The following is a 26,546-nucleotide window of genomic DNA, read 5'->3' on the forward strand; positions in this document are numbered from 1 at the left end:
ACAAAAGAGTTGCAGGAGCCTATATTATGCATGGCACACATATTCAGAAACTCAACCACAAAAGTATGTATGCATAATTCATGATAAGATGGATCAAAAGAAGACTGCAATTCCTAGATTACGTGTTGTTCCTAAGGGTGTGGACTCCGGATACAATTTGCAAGTGGCATTGATAGGTATGATCACTCATGGACATGGAGAAGGTCATTACAGTCACTTTGCCTTGAATGGTTTGTGGCTAGCTGATCCAAACCTTACAATTGGCTCAATTGCTAATTGTTTACATAACCTAGAGAGGATAGATAAGCATCCTCTTAGTGATCTAGAAACCAACGGACTACCAAGGAGCTTTATCTCACTACCAAATGATTTCAACTCAAGGGATGCTTTGGACTACTATAACTTGAGTGACGAAAAAGAGCCCATTGTGCAGACATCAGAAACTACAGAAGAGGAATTGGGGTTATCATTTTGCAAGTTACCAGAGAACTTGTTACTACAATTAGATAATTGTGCAGGGGAGAACAAAAATTGATACTTATTTGCCTATTTGTCCATGCTTGTTGCAAGGGGCGTTTTCAAAACCATTCAACTAGGATTTTTGATGGTTGGGCATACACATGAGGACATAGATGAAATGTTCAGTAAGTTTTCAGAGAAGTTGAGAGTTACACAAACTTATACTTTACCTCATTTGATGGATACGCTAAGGAATAACTCATCTTCATCTCCAGCTTCATTTATGCTCACAAAGGTCCCAGATTTCTAGCAATATTGTGATGACTATCTTTGTGATGGACAAGACGTACTTTTTGGCCATTCCAAACCTATTCAATTTAGGTTTTTTATGCAAGATGATACACCCATGATGCAATATAAGGCACATGTACGTGTATCAAATTGGAGTGGAAGTATTTTCCTTTCGAATACTGACATAGAAGGAAATCCAATGTTACCACATGGAGATCCACCTTTGGTACCAATGGTAGAGTATGTCAAGGCCCATGAAGGAATGATCTCAGGGTTGAAGAATCATATTAAGTTTTGGTAGAATTTAGGAAATGGTTTAAGTGTGCCATGATATTATAGTCCCGTGATAGATTACAGGACTAAGGTAATTGACAAGCTTGGAAGAGCAATCATATCAGAGGGAGTTTTGTACGAACAATTTTGGTAAAAAACACAAAAATTTCGTCACGAACAATGCAGCACAATGAGATTACAACAAGGAGCCGAAAGATTCCTAGGTCTTGAAGAGATAAATGATCATTTCTGTGGTCCTCAACGAGATAGACCATAAGGGAAGAGTTTGACCCTCTATCTGATGTGCACCAAGGTGACTTTGTTATGCTACTTCCAAGTGACATGGATATCTATCCAGTTTGTCTTGCAATGGCTTTATCAAACATTGAAAACAATCCTACATCACCAAACTACAGAAAAGATTTGATTCAATATTGGACACCTTGTGCAAGAAAGAGAGGGATGATAGATACTCAATCTTACACTAATTGTTGGAAGGGTTTTTGGGCTGTCAACTATAAGGACCTGCAAGTGTGGGAATCTGTAGATGCAATCGTTTGGTCTTGGAGACCCAACAAAGAAGGTCTATTTTCAAGGATTAAGATTCTAGAAAGGCATGCTCTAAAAGCTAAAACCGGCCTTGCTCATGCACATCATCAACCACACTTGGATCAAAGTTTGGACATGGCATCCAATTTGGAGTAGATATGGAGCTTCTATTGTTACTATAATGGTTGTAAACAAGACCTTTGATTGTAGTTATCTTTATCTCTTTTATTTCATTACTAGTATTTATTCAAATTCATGCTTTGTGCATCCTCAAATTTTTGGTGTGTATCAACACCACAATTCTTTAAGATTTCACTCTACCCCATCAGAAAGTATATCAACATTTTTTCCACTTTAAATGGAAAATTCCCAAATTACATGATTTTAGTCAATTTGGAGATTCCCATAATGAGGGATTTTACCACAGTACCTAATATGGTCTTCAATGTGCTTTGTGTTGGACTATTACGAAAGCCTCACTTGACCAAATGAGTGTCAGCCTTCTCATACCAAGCATGAGGAGATTTCTTCAATCCATACAAAGATTTCTTACATCTGCACACTTTATCCTCTTGTCCTTTCTTGACAAAACCGCGACGCTGCGTTACATAAACTTCCTCAAATATGTCACTATTCAAGAAAGCAGTAACAATGTCTGACTAACGTACATGCCAACAAAAATGAGTTGCCAATGCACATAGAAAATTCACAATAGTCATACGACACGTGGGAGCAAAAGTCTCTTCATAACCTTTTGTGCATAACCTTTTGCAACAAGTCAAGCCTTATACTGATTAATCTCACCATCCCGCTTGCATTTCAACTTGTAAACCCACTTCATACCAATGGCCTTTTTTCTAGGAGGCAAATCACACAAAGTCCATGTGTCATTTTCTATAAGTGCATCATATTTTGATTGTATGGTAGCAATCCAATCTTTTGAATTTTGTGCTTGATCAAAAGACAGAGGTTCCTCAACATCATGTAAGCTAGACACAACCAAAGCATAACAATTTGATGCAAAGATGCATGGCGAGAATTGAGCGAGTATGACTAGATAAAGGTGCATCCAATTAATAACTATCACACAAAGTATGCACCAACCAATTTGGCATGCCTCTACCTTGCTCATTCTCAGCCCTTTCCTCATCAAGTACATCATGTACATCTGCATCAGTAATAGGCTGATCTAAAACATTTTAAGAAACCCCCATAGGCTGTTTATTTGCCTCATTGCAATTTAAATTTACATTTGAACTTCCACCACTGAAAAGAGGCAACAAAGTGTCATAAATGTCCCGTGAGCTTACATTACTATCTCTAGTACATGACAACAAGGACTAAATAGAATCTTCCACAAACACAAGATCTGGTGAGACCAACATATGCTTTGTTTGCAGATGATATAAACTATAACCTTTTCTTTTAGCATTATAACCAACAAAAATACATTTGATAGCCTTATCATCCAAATTTTTGCGGCGTGTTTGTGGCACCAAAGCACATGCCAAACAACCAAAAACATGCATGTGCTCAATAGGAGGCTTCCTCTTATAGTGGAGTCTACTTTAATGAGGCCATTGTCCTATTGTGGCATGTAAACAATATTAAATAAAAACATCCACCTCACTTGATACATTCTGTTGCAGGTAAATAAAAGCAATAATGTACATGTTGTGATGTATGTGAAAGAGATTAGTGTTGTTGCTATCATGTACATACCTAACCAGGAAATAGTGATGCTAGATGTGGCTTTGATGCATTCTTTATCAATTTAGAGGATTCTTAATTTAGTTTGATGATGTAAATATTCCAAGCATTTCATGGTGACACACTCATTTTGTCTACAAAGATTGATGTAGACAAAAATTGCCAACTAAAGAACGTTGTAAAATTGTATGAAAAATGATCCAAAATGAAAAATGAACCTAATGTATAGTTATTATTTTTATGCTTATGTGGGTGATCCCACAAATTTAAGGATTTTTTTGACTCTGTTCGGGGATATTTCACTTAAAAATGGTATTTCTTGGGTAAAAAATGAGCCAAAAATGACCTAGCTAGTTTTGGTCAAAAATGGATAAAAGAACCAAACTTTAGACTGTGGGAAATAGAGAGAGAGATGCTTCTTATTGGAAAAAGCCCAACAATTTCTTTATTCAGTGTAATTCACTTCATGGTTTCTATATGAGTGTGTAGTGAAATCTTGTCTCCCTATCTCCCTACTATCTTGTATCTAAGCTTGTGAGGGAGTGGGTAAGGTTTTCCCTTCATGAAAATGTTGTGTGGACTTCAATATGGAATCTCTTAAGTCTCTATAAAATCAAGAAATGGTCGATGTGAAGATGCAAGCTTGCAATTTCCTTTCAACAGTTTGAAGTTACAACTATGCAATTGGGGATAAGGCTACAAGAGGCTACAAGATTTCATGAAAGAGGTTTGGGTTTTGAATGGGACCTGTGCTCGTATGAGAGTTTAGGCACCATGACTGAAATTTTAGTGTTTTTAATTTTTTTTTAAAAAGTAAATTGGTCGTGAAATCGTGTTCCTTTAATCACAATAGAAAAGAGGGTTTGTGCATTTGCTATCATCGACGTTCTTAAACTTCAATTCCTCTTTAGGAAGAGGGTTGATGACTTCCATAAACAGTTTTTCACAAAGTATCTATTGTTACCATATACATGTGGTAGTGATGTGTGTGAACACACTAGGACCGCCGGGGCATTTTTTCCCTCTTTAGGAGGTTTTTCCCTCCGTGCATTGCATATATGCCCATCACTCTAGGGCTATCTATATTTCCATTGCACACCAAGTAACACACTCTCTATTGTTTTCCTTGAGCTTCCTTCGTCTTCTCCAAGCTGTGTCATTTCTCTGCAACCTTAATTCCAAAAATTGATATTAGAGCACGTTGCATCCTCCCGGGCTTAGTCGCCAGCTGCTCCAGCACACGCCTGCTCACTTTCTTTGATTTTAGTGAGGTTTGGCGAGCATTTGCAGGCCAAAAATTATTTTGGGTATGCTCAAAGAGCTAACTCAAGTCAGATTTCTCATTTGGGGATAGGTCTACATAGGCAATTTTGTCATTTTGTGCAGAATTTTTGTCAGTGTTGTTTTCTGCATAATAGGTGCCTTCTAGTCTTCTACGGTTTGTGCTATATAACACGTGTTTTTCCCGATTCCTTTCTCCTCTTTTTGGGAAGTTTTCACATCTAGTGCAGCATTTAGCATGGCTAACAACAACACAGATGTTTTCAAGATGTTTGCTGCTGAGGACAAGTTCGGATGTTGAGAATTATCCTATGTGGGCTTATATGATGCAACCTGTTCTTGTGTCAAAGGGCGTCTGGAATATTGTGCAGGGCATTGATGTACGTCCTGGTTTTGAGGATGTAGGCGATGCTGAGGATGTTGCAAGTCTTGCTACAAGGATTGCTGCTATTAGAGTTGTTTTGGCTATGGTAGAACAAGCTCGTTGGGATGTAAAGGATGCACAAGCTCATGTGTTGATTGCATTTTCTATTAAGCACACCATTACTCCTCACATGCGTTCAACAAAATCTACAAAATAGGCTTGGGATATTCTAGCAGGTCTTTATGCAAGACGCAATGAGGCTAAAATTTATTTGCTGCATAAAATTGCAAAACTTGGGATATTCTAGCAAGTATTTATGTAAGCCGCAATGAGGCTAAAATTGCTTTGCTACGTAAAGAGCTGTCCAATGCATGAGGAAGATGATATGGACACTTTCATTGATGGTGTCAAGGATATCAATGAGCAACTTATTTCTACAGGTGAAGTCATTTCAGACAGTTCCCTTGTGTCTCCTGAAGCTGTCAAGTTTGATGCATTTTGCACATTGTTGTTGCAAGCGTCACTTTCCAAAAAAGAAGGACTAGGCAGCGTGCAATTGAACATGATTTTATTGCTTCTCAAAGAAAGGGTAGTAATAGCAATGCGACCACTTTTTATGGTTCTATTGCGAGTGGCAAAAAATTTGTTCCCAATGCTTCTCATGGCAGCAATTCGTCTGGAAATTCTGGTGATAAGGGCAAAAAGAAGATGTGTTTCCATTATTGTAAAGCTAATGATCACTTGATCAAGCAGTGTCCTAAGTTGAAGGCCAAAGAGCTAAGAAGAAAGAGGATGGTTCCACTGTAAATGCTGGTTCCACTACAAATGCAGCCATTGTTGTGTCTTCTATGAAAGGAGACCGTGATGCTGATGTTGATGTAGAATGGGATTTTAGTGCAGAGTGCAATTACAATCCTATTTTCCATGATGCATGCATGTTAGTTTCTACAAATTCACATGTGTGATAGTTCAACAGTGGTGCTACAAAGCACATTACCTCACATCCTGAGTTGTTCACCTCTCTCAAGTTTGTCCCTCATGGGAATTCTGTCACTTGTGCCAACAATGCCTCTTACCCAATTCAGGGAGTTGGAAAGATTGTGCTTACTACTGTAAATGGCAGTTCTTTCACACTTGTTGATGCACTTTATATACTTGGGATCAAGAAAAATCCCTTTTCTGTATCTGCAATTACTAAACTTGGACTTGTAGTCAAGTTTGTGGATGACAGGTGTATAGTTCATGATCTTAGTTTTGGTGATGAAATTGTTGCATCTGGCCTTTTGTGACATGGTGTTTATAAGGTCACTTTTTATGACAAGTTTTGCAAATGTAGTTGCAGATTCAAGGGCTGTTTCAAATGTAGTTGCAGATTCAAGGGCTGTTTCAAATGCAAAACTGTGGCATGCACCTTTTGGGTATCTGAACTTTTCGAGTTTGTTGCGTTTGCAGAAATCTGGTATGGTTTCTTCTTTGCCACCTCTTGATGCACCTGTCATACATGTTTGTGAAGGTTGTATTTTGGGTAAGATGCAGCGTTTGAAGTTTCCAAAGGATGGTTCAGTTAGGGCCACATGCAGATTGCAACTTGTGCATAGTGATGTTTGTGGGCCCATGCAAACTCCTTCCTTGGGAAATTACCTTTATTTCGTGACTTTCATTGATGATTACTCTAGGCATGCATGGGTATTTCCGCTTAAAGTGAAGTCCGAAGTTTTTATGTGCTTCAAACAATTTCTGGCTATGACTAAAAACGTATGGAAATGTACTATGGGCACCCTCCATTCCGATGGAGGGGGGGAGTATATGTCTCATAAATTTAATGCATTTCTGGCTAGTAGTGGGATAAAACACCAATGTACAATGCCTTATACACCGTAGCAAAATGGTGTTGTTGAGAGGAAAAACAAGTCACTTACGGAATAGGGCACAATGTATGGTCAAAAGTCAAGCTTTGCCGTGTTCTTTTTGGCTTGAGGCCATCATGTGGGCCACTTATGTACTTAACAATGTCCTACAAAATCTTTGCACTCTCTTAATCCATATGAAGCATGGCATGATAGAAAGCCTTCTATTGAGCACATGCGTGTTTTTGGTTGATTCGCATATTCTTTGGTGCCGCAAACAAAACGCAAAAAAATGGATTCTAAGGTTGTCAAATGTACTTTTGTTGGTTATAGTGCTAAAAGAAAAGGTTATAGGTTGTATCATCCGCAAACAAAGTGTATTTTGGTTGAAGGAGCTGTAGTGTTTGTGGAAGATTTCGTTCAGCCCTTGCTGTGATCTACTAGACACAACTCATAGGACATTCATGACGCTTTGTTTCCTCTTTTCAGTAGTGGAAGCTCAAATGTAAATTCCAATGAGGTAAGTGTACAACCTATGGGTATTTCCAAAAACATTACAAATCAGCCTATCACTGATGTAGATGTACATGATGTACTTGATGAGGAAAGGGCTGAAAATGAGCAGGCTAGAGGAATGCCAAAATGGTTGGTGCATACATTGCATGATAGTAAATTGGATGCACCTTTGTCTAGTCATACTTGTTCACGCTCTGTCCATGCATCTTATGGATCAGATTGTTATGCTTTGGCTGTGTCTATCTTACATGATGCTCAGGAACCTTTGTCTTTTGATGAAGCACAAAATTCAGAAAATTGGATGGCTACCATACAATCAGAATATGATGCACATATAGAAAATGACACATGGACTTTATGTGATCTTCCTCCTGGAAAAAGGCCATTGGTACGAAGTGGGTTTACAAGTTGAAATGCAAGCCAGATGGTGAGATTAATTTCCATAAGGCTTGACTTGTTGCAAAGGGTTATGCGCAAAAAAAAGGCATAGATTATGAAGAGACTTTTGCTCCCACTTGTCGTATGACTACTGTACATTTTCTATGTGCATTGGTAGCTCATTTTGGTTGGGATGTACATCAATCAAGCATTGTTAGTGCTTTTTTGAATGGTGACATACTTAAGGAAGTTTATGTAATGCAGCCTCACGGTTTTGTCAAGAAAGGACAAGAGGACAAAGTGTGCAAATGTAAGAAGGCTTTGTATGGGTTGAAGCAATCTCTTCGTGCTTGGTATGAGAAAGCTGGTCAAATGAGGTTTTTTTAATAGTCCAATAGAAAGCACATTGTATGTAAAGCGTGAGGGTGATGTACTTCTCATTGTGGTTCTTTATGTAGATGATCTGTTGATCACTGGACCAAATGAGAGACATACTGCTGAATTTAAGGCTGATTTGAATGCTACTTTGAAGATGAAAGATTTGGGGCTGTTGCATCATTACTTGGGTATACAGTTTAAGCAGTATGATGGTGGTATTGCCTTGTGTCAGAAAAGTTACATAGAGACATTGCTATGTAAGCTTGGACTTGAGGAATGCAAACCTATTGCCACTCCCATGGAAATAGGTTTAAAATTGAGTCTTCATGATGCTGGTGATTTTGTTGATGCCACTCTTTACCAAACTACTATTGGATGCCTCATTTATGTATGCAACATGAGGCCGGATATTCAGTTTGCAGTCTCACAGGTCAGCAGATTTATACATAGCCCAAGGTCTAAGCATTAGCAGGCTGTCAAGAGGATTTTTCTTCTACCTTAGTGGAACTTTAAATCTTGGCTTGTTTTATCCCAAGGGAGATCATTGCCGCCAGACTTACATGCTTTTTTAGACTCAAATTGGGCTGGTTTTTTTGACACGAGTGTCCACAAGTGGTTTTTGTTTCACGCTTGACACTTCATGTATATCATGGTTGAGAAATAAGAAACCTATTGTGGCCACTTTGAGTTGTGAGGATGAGTACAAGGCAGTCTTCACAGCTACGGTTGAGTGTGTATGGCTCAGATGCCTTATGGCCGATTTGGGTGCTAGACATGACATTGCCAACACTATCTACACTAACAGTTAGAGTGCATTGGCAGTTGCGAGGAACCCAATTTTTCATTCTCGCATAAAGAACATTGAGGTGCATTACCACTATGTCAAGGAGAGGCTCTCAACAGGAGAGATCAGTTTGCCTTATGTGTCAACACAGGACAACCTTGCAGATCTTTTCACAAAGATATTGTCTCATGAGGAGTTCGAAGCTTTTGCAAAGCTTTGGGCTTACTCCCCTTTGTCGACTGATCATGTCCTTAGGGCATGGCACCTAAGGACATGATCTTTTCACAAAGATATTGTCTCATGAGGAGTTCGAAGCTTTTGCAAAGCTTTGGGCTTACTTCCCTTTGTGGACTGATCATGTCCTTAGGGCATGGCACCTCCCTTTACTCATGTGCAAGCTCTCGTTCACTGCATCACTCCAGGGGGGATTTGTTACCATATACATGTGGTAGTGATGTGTGTGAACACACTAGGACCTTCAGGGCATTTTTTCTTTCTTTACGAGGTTTTTCCCCTCATGCATTGTATATACGCCCATAACTCCAGGGCTATCTATCTTTCCATTGCACATTAAGTAACACTCTCTCTAATGTGTGCCTTGAGATTCCTTTGTCTTCTCCAAGATATGTGCGTTTCTTTGCAACCCTAATTCCAACATCTATGACTCTCATGATCACGAACTCTCACATCCAAAGGTTTCACACCTTTCTAGCTAGACTGCACACTTTTTGGCATGCTTTTGGTGAACCCAATGCAAAATCAATTGGGGCGAAATCTATCTTCATACATTTTTGAATTCCTGTGAAAAATTCTAAAGCTGGACTTCCACCTAAAAAAACCTTAGGCATCAAGTCCCTTCAATTTTACACACACACACACACACACACACACACACACACTTATCTAGCTGGCAAGTTTTTGGCCAACCCTTGGCAGACAGCTTCCCTTTCTGGGGTGCTAACCTAGAGCTACTATTCTCTAGAAAACTTTCACTGTGTCTCTATAGAAGACCACATGTAATGGTTCATGGTACCAAATCTTTACCACACCCACACACACCCTTGCTTATTAGATATAGATACTATTCTCTATTTCAGCCCTCCTCCAGTCTCTACCTAGGTAGTAATAATGTCTCTGTTTTAGGATCATAATGAGACCATTGCATCTACATATCCACTGATACATTTTTTATTTTTTGGCTAAGGTTTTGAATCCTCCTCATAAATAAGTCTACAGGATGGCATTCCTGGTTAATCTTTGAATGAAGGTATCCTTGGTTGACCTCCCTTACCTTGGTACGGTTCATTAATCTAGCTTCACCTACCTAGCTTTCGGGTGGGTGGATAACAATAGGCAGAGATGATTTTCTCACCCCTTGCCATGGTGGCATACATGCTTTAAATGGATTTTCAGGGGCTCTCTTCACACCTAATTTCATGTGGGTGGTGTAGGAGCTTTTAAATGGACCCTCTATTTTTTGCTTCATAATGGACCCTCTATTTTTTGTAGTGAGGTTCATTTAAATGAACCCGTTGGCGTCCTCTGCATACTCACAAACCCGTCTGGGTCCCATTCTGCCCTGTGAACAAACGTGCACATACGCGCGTGCACACACGGCGGGTTTAGTGCGCCAAGCATCCAATAGGGAAAGAAGCTTTTGCTGCTTGCGGCTCTTGAAGCGGAAGAGCTCACCATAGCCAGGACCGCCAGTGAGCTGAGCCGGGAAGGAAGCGAGAGACCCAAAATACATCTGACTCACTCCCAGTTATTGCTCATTGGGGGGCTCTCTGCATACGGGTATGCTCATGCTCCATAGTTCTCTTCTTCTCCATAGCTATCACGTGGCTGCTATGCGGGTATAGAGCAGGCAATAGGTATACACGCTACGCTTCACACATGGCTATTAGACACCTATCTACATATGTACATACACACATAACATGCAATACTTTAGAGGGATATGGTAGCGAAGGCTGGACATCAACAGGCGACTGTTGCTGTAAATACTCAAGAGGACTTGGGCAATGAAAACTGGTGCAAGCATCTATTTTGTCTCCTGATGCCTGTCCTGGTAAACTTCCCATACTAGATCGATAGAACTTGAGGTAGATGCTCTTGCACCTACTTAGTATTTAAGCATTGCATGATGGTCCAGGTACTTGTTTTTTAACACATGTATAGTTGTTTTTCATGTACGATTAAGTATGTGTTAGGAATCACGCATTAAATAATACATTTGCTCAATACGTATAACATTTTCTCAACACGTTTAACATTTGAACTAACGATCGGAAAGTGGAACTAGTATTGTGTATTGAAGTTTATATTATATGATTTGTACATTGAAAATAACCTCCATGGTTATGGCTTCCTCGTGACTGCAAGTCATGGTGTGCCTTAATACCTACTTACTCATTTTTGGCTTCGATAATGTATAACCTAAATAGATAGTGATAGGCTTAGTAAGATATTGGTACTGGTCTTTTCTGGTATTCAGTACATTTAAATTTTTGGATTCTCTAAAAATAGGTATATTTGCGTTATTAAGCCTACATGTATGTATTCTGAAAAATTCGGCGTAAACACTTGAGGAACTCTGACCGTTATATGATTTCATTTACCTGGCTCCTTGCCTATACATAGCTCATATCATAGATTCCATGCCATGGTATTGACCTTGTGCTGATTCTACCAGAATTTAGGTTTTGGAAGCAGATCCGTGTAACATTTGAATTCGTTTTTTTTGCATTTTCTGGTCCTATATTACATTTGGAGGATGTTCTACTATTTTTTTTTTTGGAAAAAGGTCAAATACACAAGCAAACTGCTGGCATAATGCATACACAGCTGAGATTTAATGAAAATGGTTTTTTAGTTACTCTTTCGATCTTCATTCAGTCATAGAAGAATATAAGAAGTCTCAGCGGAGAGTTAAGGAAAAGGTTTTTTTACTCATTTGGCTCTATATTCAGTCATAGGAGGCATATTTTGATTATATCCCCTCTGAACCAGAAATGGTACAGGATGTCACTACTTGGTTTTTATACATGTTGTGACCTACCTACATGATTGAACATACATGGCTAGTTTACTGCATCATAAAGAGAATTGTTTGTAGACTTCAGAATTTGGCATGACCAAGTTTGGCATGATGATTTTTTGGCGTGAAAATAACACATATGTATTGGTTACTAGAGCCTTAAACCTCATGTGAGGGTCTCAGCAGAGATGGCGTTGATTGGAAACTTGAAATATTGTCAGTTTTACGAAGGATATGTTGCCCAATTTTTTTTTTTTAGAGATCTTTAATACCACTAGTAGCAGGGAATCATTTCAAGGCTACTTACCCAACTTTATTAGCTCGGAACTTACATATCTCGTGTTCAAGGCTAGTAATAACAGATGCATAACTGTAAACATTGGTAAAGAAGGATGCAATACAATTTAGTGCAGATATTAGTATAAACCAATTTTCTTCAATTGTACTTCTGTGCAGGAGCCCACTTTTGGTAAAGGTAAGTATATAGTGATGAATTCACAAAGTTGTTTTGATGCTATGATTTCTTGATGATTAAATGCATAGATTTTGAAACAAAGGGTTGTAATTTGCTTGGAAATTAATCCAATGATTGTTAAAAGAGCCTTAATCCTCAAGTCAAAGTTTCAGAGGAGATGGCATTAGACTGGACTTTTTGGGAACTGATCCAATTTACAAAGGAGACGCATTCCGATTTTTTCTGGAATTAAAAGATGTAAACAATATCGGAAATAAATTTCTTAGTTTTTTACTATAATATTTGATCTATGTTAAGTTTCTAGGTTTTGCTGTAATTGTTGACACCAATAACAAGGGGAGGGAGTCGTTGACACCTGTCTTCCCAAGTAATGTCAGTTCTGACAGGCTTGTGTTTCTTGGATGGTGACAGGTAAGAGATTCTTTCCTTAGGATTACAACAAAAACTGTAGGAGTAATGGAAGATCGTCCAATGTACCAACAAATGTACCATCTGGATCCTTCTACATGTCGATGTAGTGGAAGCTCATCCGAAAGGATGGGCACTTAAGATACAACACTAAGATATTATATTGTAATGAGCAAAGATCAAATTTTTGATCTAAATGATTGTATTATCCAGTAGATACAGAATGATGTATTGGTGTATATGAAATGATTTATGACATTTTGTTTCGAAGTATTGTTATTTAATATATTATCTGATGCAATTGTCTAAGTATGGTTCAATTATGAGGGGATTTTTCATACTTAAACACACACACACATTCTCCCTACTAGTCTTTGGTCGGACAAGTGCCATACTTAGCAATTGAGATTGGATAATATATCAGATAATAATATAGCTACTCCAATTTACCTTGACTTCAATCAAAACTGTTTTTGTTAGGATATGGGTATTTATACCCTAAGAATTGGATTGCCTACTCTTTAATACAAGTTACATTATTATTAGCTTGATCCACCCAACCCAACCCACTTAGCTCCTAAATTGGTCAAGTATCTACATGTTTACAGATAATCCATATACTGTAAGCATTGACCACCCTCGAGCAGGTGTGGATTTTCAAGTTATCTTGCAGGATCGCAGTATTGTACAGTTACCAACGTCACAACATATTCCACAAATTTGGAGTGACATCATTGAAATCATGGGACATCAGGTATGTAGATTTCATAATACCTTGCTCTCCTCCTTGGAGGCCCCTTTATCATACAACAATTGGGTGTACTTACATCTAAGTTCTGGTCAAACACATTACAAATGAGTAATCTCGCATTTAAACCTTGTTAACATCGTACAGGTGACTGAGCTATAAAACATGGAATTTTTAGGAAGCAAGTACTACAATTGGTGTGGATTGGTCCACTTGGTGGACAATCCTCCACCAATTGGATCTCTCCTTTGGGATGGGGGAGGGACACACACACAGACGCACACACACACACACACACACTTATCTAGCTGGCAAGTTTTTGGCCAACCCTTGGCTGACAGCTTCCTATTTTGGGGTGCTAACCTAGAGCTGCTATTCTCTAGGAAAATTTCACTGTGTCTCTATAGAAGACCACAGATAATGGTTCATGGTACCAAATCTCTACCACACCCACACACACCCTTGCTTATTAGATATAGATACTATTCTCTATTTCGGCCCTCCTCCAGTCACTACCTAGTTAATAATAATGTGTGTGTTTTAGGATCATAATGAAACCATTGCATCTACATATCCACTGATACATTTGTAATATTTTGGCTAAGATTTTGAATCCTCCTCATCAATAAGTCTACGGGAAGGCATTCCTGGTTAATCTTTGTATGAAGGTATCCTTGGTTGACCTCCCTCACCTTGGTACGGTTCATCAATCTAGCTTCACCTACCTAGCTTTTTGGTGGGTGGATAACAATAGGTAGATATGATTTGCTCACCCCTTGCCATGGTTGGCATACATGCTTTAAATGGATTTTCAGGGGGCCTCTTCACACCCAATTTCATGTGGGTGGTGTAGGAGCTTTTAAATGGACCCTCTTTTTTTTTTCTTCATAATGGACCCTCTATTTTTTGTAGTGAGGTTCATTTATATGAACCCGTTGGCTTCCGCTGCATACTCACAAACCCGTCTCAATCCCGTTCTGCGCTATGAACAAACGTGCGCATACACGCTTGCACACACAGTGCGTTAACTACGCCAAGCGCCCAACAGGGAAAGAAGCTTTTGCTGCTTGCTGCTCTTGAAGCGGAAGAGCTCACCATAGCCAGGACCACCAGCGAGCTGAGCTGGGAAGGAAGCAAGAGACCCAAACTCCATCTGACTCGCTCATAGTTATTGCTCATTGGGGGGCTCTCTGCATATGGGTATTGCTCATGCTCCATAATTCTCTTCTTCTACGTAGCTATCACGTTGCTGCTATGTGGGTATAGAGCAGGCAATAGGTATACACGCTACGCTTCACACACGGCTATCAAACACCTATCTACATATGTACATACACACGTAACATGCAATACTTCAGAGGGATATGGTAGTGAAGGCTGTACATCAGCATGCGACTATTGCTTTAAACACTCAAGAGGACTCGGGCAATGAAATATTGTGAAAGCATCTGTTTTTTCTACTGATGCGTGTCGAGGTAGACTTCCCATACAAGATCGATAGAATTTCTCAATCTACAACTTCACAGCAAGGACTTCAGGTAGGTGTTCTTGCACCTACTCAGTATTTAAGCATTGCATGATGGTCGAGGTACTTGTTTTTTAACACATGTATAGTTGTTTTTCATGTACGGTTAAGTATGTGTCAGGAATCACGCATCAGATAATACATTTGCTCAATATGTATAACATTTGAACTAACGATAGGAAAGTGGAACTAGTATTCTGTATTTAAGCTTATACTATATGATTTGTACATTGAAAATAGCCTACATGGTTACGGCTTCCTCGTGAGTGCAAGTCATGGTGTGCCTTAATACCTACTTACTCGTTTGCTTCGATAATGTATAACTTCAATAGATAGTTATAGGCTCAGTAAGATATTGGTACTGGTCTTTTCTGGTATTCAGTATATTTAAATTTTTGGATTCTCTAAAAATAGGTATATTTGTATTATTAAGCCTATAGGTATGTATTCTAGAAAATTCGTGTAAACAGTTGAGGAACTCTGACTGTTATATGATTTCATTTACCTGGCTGCCTGCGTATACATAGCTCATAACATAGATTCCATGCCATGGTATTGAACTTGTGGTGATTCTACCAGAATTTAGGTTTTGGAAGCGGATTCCTATAAGATTTGATTTTGTTTTTTTTGCATTTTCTGGTCCTATATTATATTTGGAGGATGTTCTACTGTTATTTTTTGGAAAAGGTCAAATACACAAGCTAATTTCTGGCATAATGCGTACGCAGTTGAGATTTAATGAAAATGGTTTTCTAGTTACTCTTTCAATCTTCATTCAGTGATATAAGAATATAAGAAGTCTAAGCGGAGAGTTAAGGAAAACGTTTTCTTACTCATTTGGCTCTATATTCAGTCATAGGAGGCATATTTTGATTATATCCCATCTGAACCAGAAATGGTACAGGATGTCATTACTTGTTTTTTATACATGCTATTACCTACCTACATGATTCAACATACATGGCTAGTTTACTACATCATAAAGAGAATTGTTTGTAGACTTCAGAATTTGGCATGATGATTTTTTGACGTGAAAATAACACATATGTATTGGTTACAAGAGCCTTAAACCTCATGTGAGGGTCTCAGCAGAGATGGCGTTGATTGGAAACTTGAAATATTGTCAGTTTTACGAAGGAGATGTTGCCCAATTTTTTCTTTTCAGAGATCTTTAATACTACTACTAGTAGGGAACCATTTCAAGGCTACTTACCCAACTTTATTAGCTCGGAACTAACTTATCTTGTGTTCAATGCTAGTAAGAACAGATGCATAACTGTAGACATTGGTAAAGAAGGATGCAATACGACTTACTGCAGATATTAGTATAAACCAATTTTCTTCAATTGTACTTCTGTGCAGGAGCTCACTTTTGGTAAAGGTAAGTATATAGTGATGAATTCACAAAGTTGTTTTGATGCTATGATTTCTTGATGATTAAATGCATAGCTTTTGAAACAAAGGGTTGTAATTTGCTTGGAAATTAATCCAATGATTTTTAAAAGAGCCTTAATCCTCAAGTGGGGGTCTTAGAGGAGATGGCATTACACTGGACTTTTTGAGAACTTATCCAATTTACAAAGGAGAGGCATTCTGATTTTTTCTGTAATTAAAAGATGTAAACAATATCGGAAATAAATTGCTTAGTTTTTTACTATAATATTCGATCTATGTTAAGTTGCTAGTTTTTGCTGTAACTTTGGACACCAATAACAAGGGGAGGGAGTCATTGACACCTGTCTTCCCAAGTAATGCCAGTTCTGACGGGGTTGTGTTTCTTGGATGGTGACAGGTAAGAGATTCTTTCCTTGAGATTACAACAAAAACTGTAGTAGTAATAGAAGATCATCCAATGTACCAGCAAATGTACCAACTGGATCCTTCTACATGTAGATGTAGTGGAAGATCATCCCAAAGGATGGGCACATAAGATAAAACACTAAGATATTATATTGTAATGAGCAAAGATCAAATTTTTGATCTAAATGATTGTATTATCCAGTAGATACAGAGTGATGTATTGGTGTATATGAAATGATTTATGACATCTTGTTTTGAAATATTGTTATTTAATATATTATCTAATGCAATTGTCTAAGTATGGTTCAATTATGAGGGGATTTTTCTTACTTAAACACACACACACACACACACACACACACACACACACACACACAATTATTGAGCAGTTACAAAAGGATAAAAAAATATTCTGATGGTGGCTACACACACATAGATGTGCTTCTTCAATTTGCTCACGGGCTTTGAAATTGGGATCGTTTCCTTCAATGTGGTAGCACCAATGTAATTTAAAATTGAAACTTAATGTGTCACTAATTAAATTCAACTAGCACGAAGGGTAGTGGCTCAAGGAGAAAATCCAAAAACGAGCTCAAGCATGTATAATCAAAATTGATTAGTGATTCTTGTGTGTGTGTGTGTGTGTGCATGTGCATGTGTGTGTGTGTGTGTGTGTGTGTGTGTGTGTGTGTGTGTGTGAGAGAGAGAGAGAGAGAGAGAGAGAGAGAGAGAGAGAGAGAGAGAGAGAGAGAGAAGGATTGTAGAGAACTGATTAACAAATATTAATCACCATGTAGTCTCTGATATCAGTTGTAGAGATTACAGTAAATAAATGAGTGAAGCATGCATGGTGTGTGTATGCATTTGTAATAGAGTAAAGACAAGAACACAATGTAGACTTGTAGATGCTTGATTATTGAAGTTAGAATGAGTGGATACAAAGATGAACTTATAGGCTCATTTGGTCATGATACATCATCTAGTAGGTCACTTGTCCTAGGTGTAAAATGTCAAATGGAACTGTATGGAAAATAACACGGATTTATGCTAGATGGGCCTCTACTAGACTAGGGGCTTTTGCCATAGGTTTTGGTCATCAGAGAGAAACTGGTACCCATGACTAGGGTTATCCAATATATGTTGTAGTGGATGTTGGAAATAAAAATTTGGTACAAGTACCATGCTACACAAGTGATTGCAATCAAATTTATGAAAATTTGTAAGCTATACTAGATGAGTTCCTTCTATAAGACAAAAACATGTTACATACAAAATATGATATAGTCAAGGCTCTCTATGTAAGTTTTGGTGTTTCAATTTTTGCACATGAGCATTGTGCTTCCTTGCTATGGAGTCTTCACATAGACATGTGGTCATAGATACTATGGATGGCAATCCATATGCAAAATATGCTTATGTGAGCTCAGTTTCTAAGGGGTTCCATAGCCTGCTTCCACTTCACCACATCATCCTTGTGGGAGGCATGTCTAACCTCACCATCCTATCTTGTTGCAGTATTAGTGAGAACCACGATTAATTTTTCAAACCATGGGACAAAGTTGACTCGACTAGTGCATAGAGGCTACAAGAGGTTGTCAATCTCTCAAAAAACAACTAACAACTCGCATCTAACTCAAGCTACACTCAAGTGATTGAAATCACCAAACGCCAATCGCTCATCGACAAACAAATCACATCCGTTACAGCATCAAATGACAACCAAACGTAGTGAAACTTCTAGGACAAGTTTATAAGACCTAAGCACACATGCTTCTGGTTTCAAACCCCACTTTAGGTCAAGTTCCAAAATCTCAATTATTAACAACAATGGATTTTTGACCTAGTCGTTTTCGACCCAGAATACATCTAAATGCTTAGGAATGATGCCCCAATACCCCGCCTATGCTTATTTTTTGATTTAAAAGTGTAATTCTTCCTAGTTATGATGGAATTAGGCTGCGGGTCGGCGACGCCAAAAGCTACGAAATACTGTGAATGGCTTATGTCAATGCATAGAGCTCTTACCTGCGGTTGCAATGCAACAAACGCAAGCACAATGTGACAACCGGGGAGGGAGTAGAGAGAACAAGAGGGGGAGAAGTGAGTGTTGTTAGCTCACCCTGTGTATTTATTATACAAAAGCTTGTAAAAAACTTACAAAAATTGGCTTTTATATCTCAGCCAAGGTTTTCGGGTGGTCAAAACAAATACTCTGGAGTTCTACCAAAGCTAGGTAATGATTGGCTGATACATCTGGAAGCTTGTAGCCGTGGCTCATTAATTACAGAGTTTATCCGAGAAAATAAGAGTTACAATATTCTCGATTTATCAAAATAATAAATATTTTACAAAGAGAACTCTGAAAAATGATGTTTGTGTTGGCTTGCTGCTAACATTCCCCCCCTCCTCGCCTGTGTCGTCCTTTGACACAGCTTTATGCGCTGAAATAGTCTTCGGGTTGATGGCTAGCGAGGCGGTCTTTAAGCTCATCCAATGCCTTCTGGTATTTGATTCTTCTTTCTTTGTCGGGCATTTGCAGAAATTGCATTGTCACTTTATTCTTCAGCTCCACCGTTGAGTAGCCTACAAACCTCGATGTAAGGTTGTTGATCACCGGTGCAAATTCGTTTTCCAGGTGAAGAATCTAGTGTAGAAATCTTCTTCAAAGGCCAACATATTATTCGATGGCAAGAACATACATCTGGCGTAGAATCCGTAAAGTTCTTCTTCTGAAGGCTGACTACTCAGATCGTAGCATAAGCCTTTGTTACATTCTAAAAATGATAGCCATGGGGCTCCTCTTTTCTTAGGCTCATTAAAAACTTATAGACATGTGAGAAACATTCTACAGATCTTATACAACATGGCACATGAGAGATATCCTTGCTCTTGTGTTTCTTCTCTAGCCGTCTCCTCGTCTTGTCTTTGTTCTTCCACCTCTTTGGCTTTTCTTGTCGCGTCTTCTGCCTCCTTCAGGTTGAGGGCTTCCACTTCTTGGTACATTCTTTCCAATATTTCTGTCGGATCTTCGGACCTTTTTCTTGTATGATGCTTCGTTCTAGGGCCTTTAAGTCCAGCCGGCACCCATTTCTCTAGGTCCTTCCCTTATGCTTGTCTATTGCACTGGTAGGCCTGTTTCTCTCTTTCAAAGCACGCTTGTTTTTGGGCTGGATCTTCTTGGTGTGCTGCCAAAACTTTTCTTTTCATTTCTTCTTTGTGAGCTCTCTTTTCCTCATTGTCAGAGCTCTCGCTGTTGTGCCTTTGCGACGAGCTGTCAGCTGATTCTTCATCGGATTTATATGATCTCTTTCTTGACCTTGTAGCTCTTGGAGAGGGTTGTGCTGCCAATATCCATGTATTCTGATCAGAAGGAGGCAATAGGTTGTCGGCCATGCCAATGGCATGGTATGCTATCCTTGTCAAGACCTCTAGCACACCCAAGTAAGTGATTTGGCCTTCCTTCTTGGTTCCCTTAAAATTGGTTAGAACATACTGTGTGTGGTCCACTGGTTGCATTGTTGTCAACTTGAGAACTTGATTGAATGTGGTGGCCGCTGCGTGATTTGGCGTTGTGTACCTTGGTGGCCTTTTTGCCAAAAAATGGAAGTGCTGGTGGTACAAACGGGCTAGCTCTTCCACTTGTTTGTGAATGAGGTCAGTGAATGTAGTCACAACTGTCTCTTTGGTTAATGTTCCGGCTGTGTTCGTGTCCCTTGCTCTCATGGTCATTCCTTCTGTGGGCAGTCGGAGTGCCTCTGTTCACTATCTATTTAGTGATGACCACTTTGACCTTGTTCCCTTGGGTGTCAGATATCTGTGCGGTTCCATATTCTTTAATTGTGGATAGAAGCTCGTAAGTTTTTTGAAAATCTACTCCGCAAGGCTCTTGTTCGTAGAAATCCTTGAGTCCTAGCCTGCGGTTAGCTTCTTTGGTTTCTAGCTTGGTGGCTACATCATAGATTTCCTTGGGTAGGAGTTGCAATCCACCTGATGCCCCTCTTCACTCTTGAATCTGCCAATGAAGACTGTAGTGTGGTGCTCTTCTAGCTATTCTCTAGAGAGGTATGATGCCTTGGCTGCTTTGGCTGACTCGGGGTCTAGTTGATAAGCGGACAGTTCCTGTAGTTTCTCTTTCTGGTTGAGCTTCTTCTTGGCCCTGTCCGCTGCTTGCATGGCTCTTGTTCAATGAATAGAGTGCAAAGTTAGCTGATTTGTCAGAATTTCCTTTTAAATGTCCTTTAGGCTGAAATGCTGACAATTTTGGTCCAATTTGCTTCAAATCAATTTTTGAACAAGCTAAGATGCATAAAAACATGCAAGGAACCAAACTGTAAAGTCAAAACAAATATTTGCAACCAAAGTAAATAATCGTGATTATTTATAGCTGAGAAAAAGTTTCAACTTTTTGCAAACTTAGCTTCATAGCTTGAAGTATATACCAAATACATGCTCTGAGTGAAATATGGGCTCATTTGGATGCATAGGGTGAAAATGGTACCAGATTTTGGCTTTACGACTTTGAAACAGTAGATATAAAGGAAATTTGAGATTTTGAGCTCCAAATTGATTCAAAATTGGCTAGTGGGCTTAATCCCGGGCTTAACATATCATGTACTTTGGATGTATGATTGTAGAATATCAAAACTCCCCAATTTTGACCAGAAGGTAAATAATCGAGATTATTAACTTTTCTTCCAAAATTGACATTTTTTGGTACAAACCGGTTGTAGGCATTGTGTAGACCTTGTATATGAGATATAAGGTGATTTGGATCAAAAATTGTGTTCCATAACCAAGAATTTGACTTGCAAAGACTTCTTTGCATTTTTTGACAATTTTCCAAGTAATGGATGGTCATGTTTGCTCATATTTTATTTTTGGCATGTAATAGGTGTGTACACATGATAGGTGAGGTGTTTTGACAATATCCAAGCAAAACTAATGCAAAAGTAAATAATCACGATTATTTACTATAGTGACAATTTCTTTGTAAAACTCATAAATTTTGACATAGACATATTCCATACACCTACTACAAGTCCTACATTGAATTTGGTCATGCTGGCATCACTTTGTGCTTTGTCAACTCTGAAATTACCGCTTTTTGTCACTACACTGCCTGTTGGGTTGGTCGGTCAACTTTGAGGCCTTGGACTTGTCCGCAACATAGTCGTGAAGCAACCTGTCCAATTCTGGCTCGTTTGGAGTTGGTTTGATCCCGTATATCAAATTTGACGCTTTGTAACCTTCGAGCCATTTTTTGCTTTTCGAGGGATTTGCTTGATGGATTTCACCAAACCAATCATATACATTGTATATGGACCTCATAACCAAGCCATCTGTAGAGTCAGGTCGGAATTCTAGCATTTGCCAAAGACCTAACTTTTCTACTAGGGACCCCCTCGACCCCTACCGAATGGTCAACCGATGTTATAGAAAGGTTCTATTATTTTAGGGCATACTATGGTTCAAATCCCATCTGATTTAGTCAAGCTGGCAGGCTGCTATGGTCAGTTTTAGGTTGTAGGTCTTCGTGCACTGCTAGGTTTCTAGGGTTTTTTCTAAGGCTTTAGACTAGCTACCGAGCGTACAAAATGGATCATTGACAAGTAAAGAACTTACCCCTCATGTCTCGTGTGAGATGACTCTAAAAATGGTCAATTGTGGGCTCCGAAAAAGTCGTGAAAGATGCCAAAATCTCTCTTTGCCAGGAAATAAAAAATGCTCTAAAAAAGTAAAGTGAAAATTCAAGAATTAAGAAAATCCATTGGAAAACATAGCTTTATTGTTTTCTATTGGTTTTTTTGATTTCTAAGCCTCATTATAAATAAAAATGATGAAAAATACCCAAAAACAACTATTTTTTATGATTTTCTTGTAGTATATACACTATTTACACTCATCGGGAAGATATTATCTGTGAATTTTTCCTTGATGATGAATTATAAGGGAATTATTAGGTAATTTTGTAAAAAATCACACGTTAACATCAAACTTTTTCCTCCCTCTTCAAACATTGCCCTTAATTACTTAGTACTTAGTACCCTTCCACCCCTCCTAGATGGTGTACTTCGAGACGACTGTGTGCATGGGTTGAACAATTGTGTCTATGCATAGCCATGGTTGGCTCTGTCATGCTATGAATATCAATGCAATCCAAACCAATATGCTATGCAAGAGGGTCTTGAGTAATTGACTCAAGGGTTTCCGATGTCGAGGTTTGCTGCTTATGTCTTCCAAAGAGCAAATCTTGTAGCTTGTGTGCTCTTGGTCATCTCGGTGGTGCATGGTGTGGTGGAGTCTTTTGAGACTTAACTCACCATTGCTTGATTGGTTTTACGGTTTGTGGAGAAGATAAGTGCTCCTTTTTCTTTCAAACCATTTCCATGTTAGGTTCCTTGCTCAAAGATGCCCGTTTCTGAGTTTTAACCCTTGGAACCTTCTTTTGTTTTGTCAGTGAAGTTTTAGGCACCCAGATCTAAATCGATTTATCCTTAAGCTGTGCTTTTGGTACCCAAATTTTCCTGACTCCTTGCATGCTACTTGTAGCATTTGATTGTCGATGGGATGGATAAGATTGACTACTTCGTGGCTTGGTCTATTGATTGCTTCTTTTCCATTCCTCCTTGCTTGCTGTAATTGGAACAATGAATTTCCCTCCTTTAGGTGATAGCTTTAGTTGATTTGTATCCCTGTACATGGATAGATTCAATAAGATATTTCTCTTCAAAATATCAATTATTTATTCTTGGAACTCCCACTTCACTATGCCAAGGACCTCACCCAAGGTAAATTCCACTTACTATTCAAAATACTCTCTTTCAATACCTTTTGAGATGCGTTGCTACCTCTATGTTAGATTGGAGCTTGTAGGGTGGACCCTTCACGGCATGTGTAGACATTGCTTCTGGAGAGCTTGATGTGGGAGGCACTATGAACTTTCTACCTCCACTCCTCGTGGACCTTCATCCCCATTTTTATGTGTACATTTCTCTTCAATAACAACCACATTGGCATGACACTTTGCAATGTACGCATGCACTCAAAAAAATATATAGGGTCATTCCAACCTGCTTCTAGCCGAATGCAATCTCCACCTTCATGCAAAACCGCTTTGTTCATCTTGCCCTTCATAACAGATTCTATTGTGCATGGCCAAAGTTCTTCAATATCGTTAAATGAAGCTTCTTCTCCAAACTTGACTGTTTTTTGTTAATAGGCTCCACCTTCAACCTATAGGCAGATGCCTCAACCAATGAGATGGAATGTCTAGTAGCCATGTCCTCAATTAGAATTCATTCCACATTTTCCAAAGTTTTTTCCCAAGAGCTTACTTGTTTCACTTAAGTGAATCATACCATCTTTAAAGAAAACAAGCTCCTTTGTCAAGGCATGTATGAAACTTTGACAATCCCTTCTTGCATGTTCATTACTATCACACATATACATCTATTTACAAAGCCCTCCATGTTTTGAGATCGTTGCCCTGTAGTTTGACCCGATGGTTGCCCCCACTACAACAAAAAAAGGTGTCATCGATGCAGATATCGACTCACTGCGTCGATATCTGCGGCGATATCTGCGTCCCTATAAAACTGTCGCTATTTGCATCGATATCTGCATGGAAAGGCTTTATTTGCGACGCAGATAGAGACGTAGATATGGACGCAGTTATAGACGCAGATAGCGATGCAGATATGGATGGATATATAGACGCATATATCGACGACCATAACATAAAATTTTTTCTTGGGCAGAGGGCAGGTAGCCTGGCCTGTGCCGAGTGAAAAGATGGACACAGCCACAACCAGACTTCTTGCCCTCTGCCCAAGAAAGCGAGCAGCACCAAAATCAACCGTGCTCCCTCACACAGAAATTTCGGCAGAGTTCCCTTTGTTTTTACATAAACTTTTCAAAAAAAACCATATCATGTATATGCCTCCTACATGCTATCCATGTAGGATCTCACATGAGATTTAAGGCCAATGAAAGAAATGAAATGAACTTTGTGCGAAACCATAACCGTACCAACTTAAAACCATAACCTAATTTGTGCAAAACCATAATCGGCCATAACCATATTGATCAAAATCATAATGCAGATAACCATAACCACAAACAAAAGAATAACCATAAGCATAACCAGAAATTTAAACATAACCAGAAACAAGCCATCCTTCAACCATGCTACCCTCAGAGCGAGCTCTTTGACGAACGAACCCCTTTAAAGTCTTCATGAATCTCTCCAAGAAGAACATCCATCTGCTGTTGACGGTTCCATCAATTGCAACCTCATCGACCACAAGCACAAGAAAATGCATTTGGATGGTAAGAATGTTCGTTGGAAAATACTTCTCCACCATACACACTGCTTCGATTGCATTCAAGTGAGCTGCATCTATGCTGTCTTTTCTTATCTCTTTTGATGAGATCCAACGCACTACCTCTCTTATTTTATAAATGGTACATCTGATGTCATCTGTCAGAAAATCTTTTATAGAAATTGGTAAGATAAACTATAAAAATTTGTGCCAATCATGCAACTTAAGACCACTAAGATTGTCATCTCTAGTAAAGGCCGTTTTCAAACATTGCATGCACCCAGTAGGAGTCTGGAAAGAAGATATGGTCTTCTTCACTTGTTGCTCTTCAGCACGACTCAAAACCCATGGACCTTTTGGAATAGCATCCGCTACATTGGACTTTAGTCGAGGCCACATCTCTGGCATTCGACCCACGGCCTGTAGGTCATCTCTCTGAGCTTCGCTCTCCCTTTTTCCAGTAACGGTCTTCCATATGATCTCTCCCACATTCTTAAAAATGTGCATTGGTCGATCGAGGAGATGATTAATAAGCAAATCACTCCTATACGGCAGTTCGTGAAAAATCGACAATCTCTTCATGCCGGGTGGGTTAAAATCTCCACTTTGTCTAGAGGTGCACAAAGATCAAGACCACCGGGTAAATCATGTCTTTATTGGTTAAATTAAAAACTATATTTGTCGGTGCAACATACGTACACACACACAGACATGCTCTTCAGACAATCCATGTAAACGGTCTCAAGAGTTCTCGTTTTATCTTCGGATCCGGATTTCACCTACGACTTGTGTATTTGGTGTTCTTTCTGTCCGTTTGACCTACGGCTTGCCGTACGCACTCTTGAAATTTCCTAAAGACTACCTAATCGACTACGGATGGTTTCGGTAACCGTAGAATCAGTTTTCGAAGTCCGTTTGTGTTTTTTCGTAGAAAAACGTAATCGTATCTGATCAATCCCTTGTGTATTTGGCGTTTCTTCTCTCCCTTTGACCTACGGCTTTCCATACATGCTATTGACATTGCTTTAAGACTACCTAATGGACTACGGATGGTTTCTGTAGGCATAAAAGTCATTTTTGAAATCTGATTGCGTTTTTTCGTAGAAAAACACAACCGGATTTGACCTACGGCTTGTGTATTTGGCATTAATTCAAACCCATTGATCTACGGTTTTCCATACACCCTCTCGACATTTCTTTAAGACTACTTACTGGACTACGGATGGTTTTAGTAGGCATAGAAGCCATTTTCAAAGTCCGTTTGCGTTTCTCCGTAGAAAAACGCAACCAGATTTGACCTACGGCTTGTGTATTTGGTGTTTCGTTTGACCTACGGCTTGCCATACGCGCTCTTGACATTGCTTTAAGACTACCTAATGGACTACAGATGGTTTCAGTA

Source organism: Adiantum capillus-veneris, chromosome 17 (genome assembly GCF_014529385.1).
Source record: "Adiantum capillus-veneris isolate H3 chromosome 17, ASM1452938v2, whole genome shotgun sequence".
Classification (NCBI taxonomy): Eukaryota; Viridiplantae; Streptophyta; class Polypodiopsida; order Polypodiales; family Pteridaceae; genus Adiantum; species Adiantum capillus-veneris.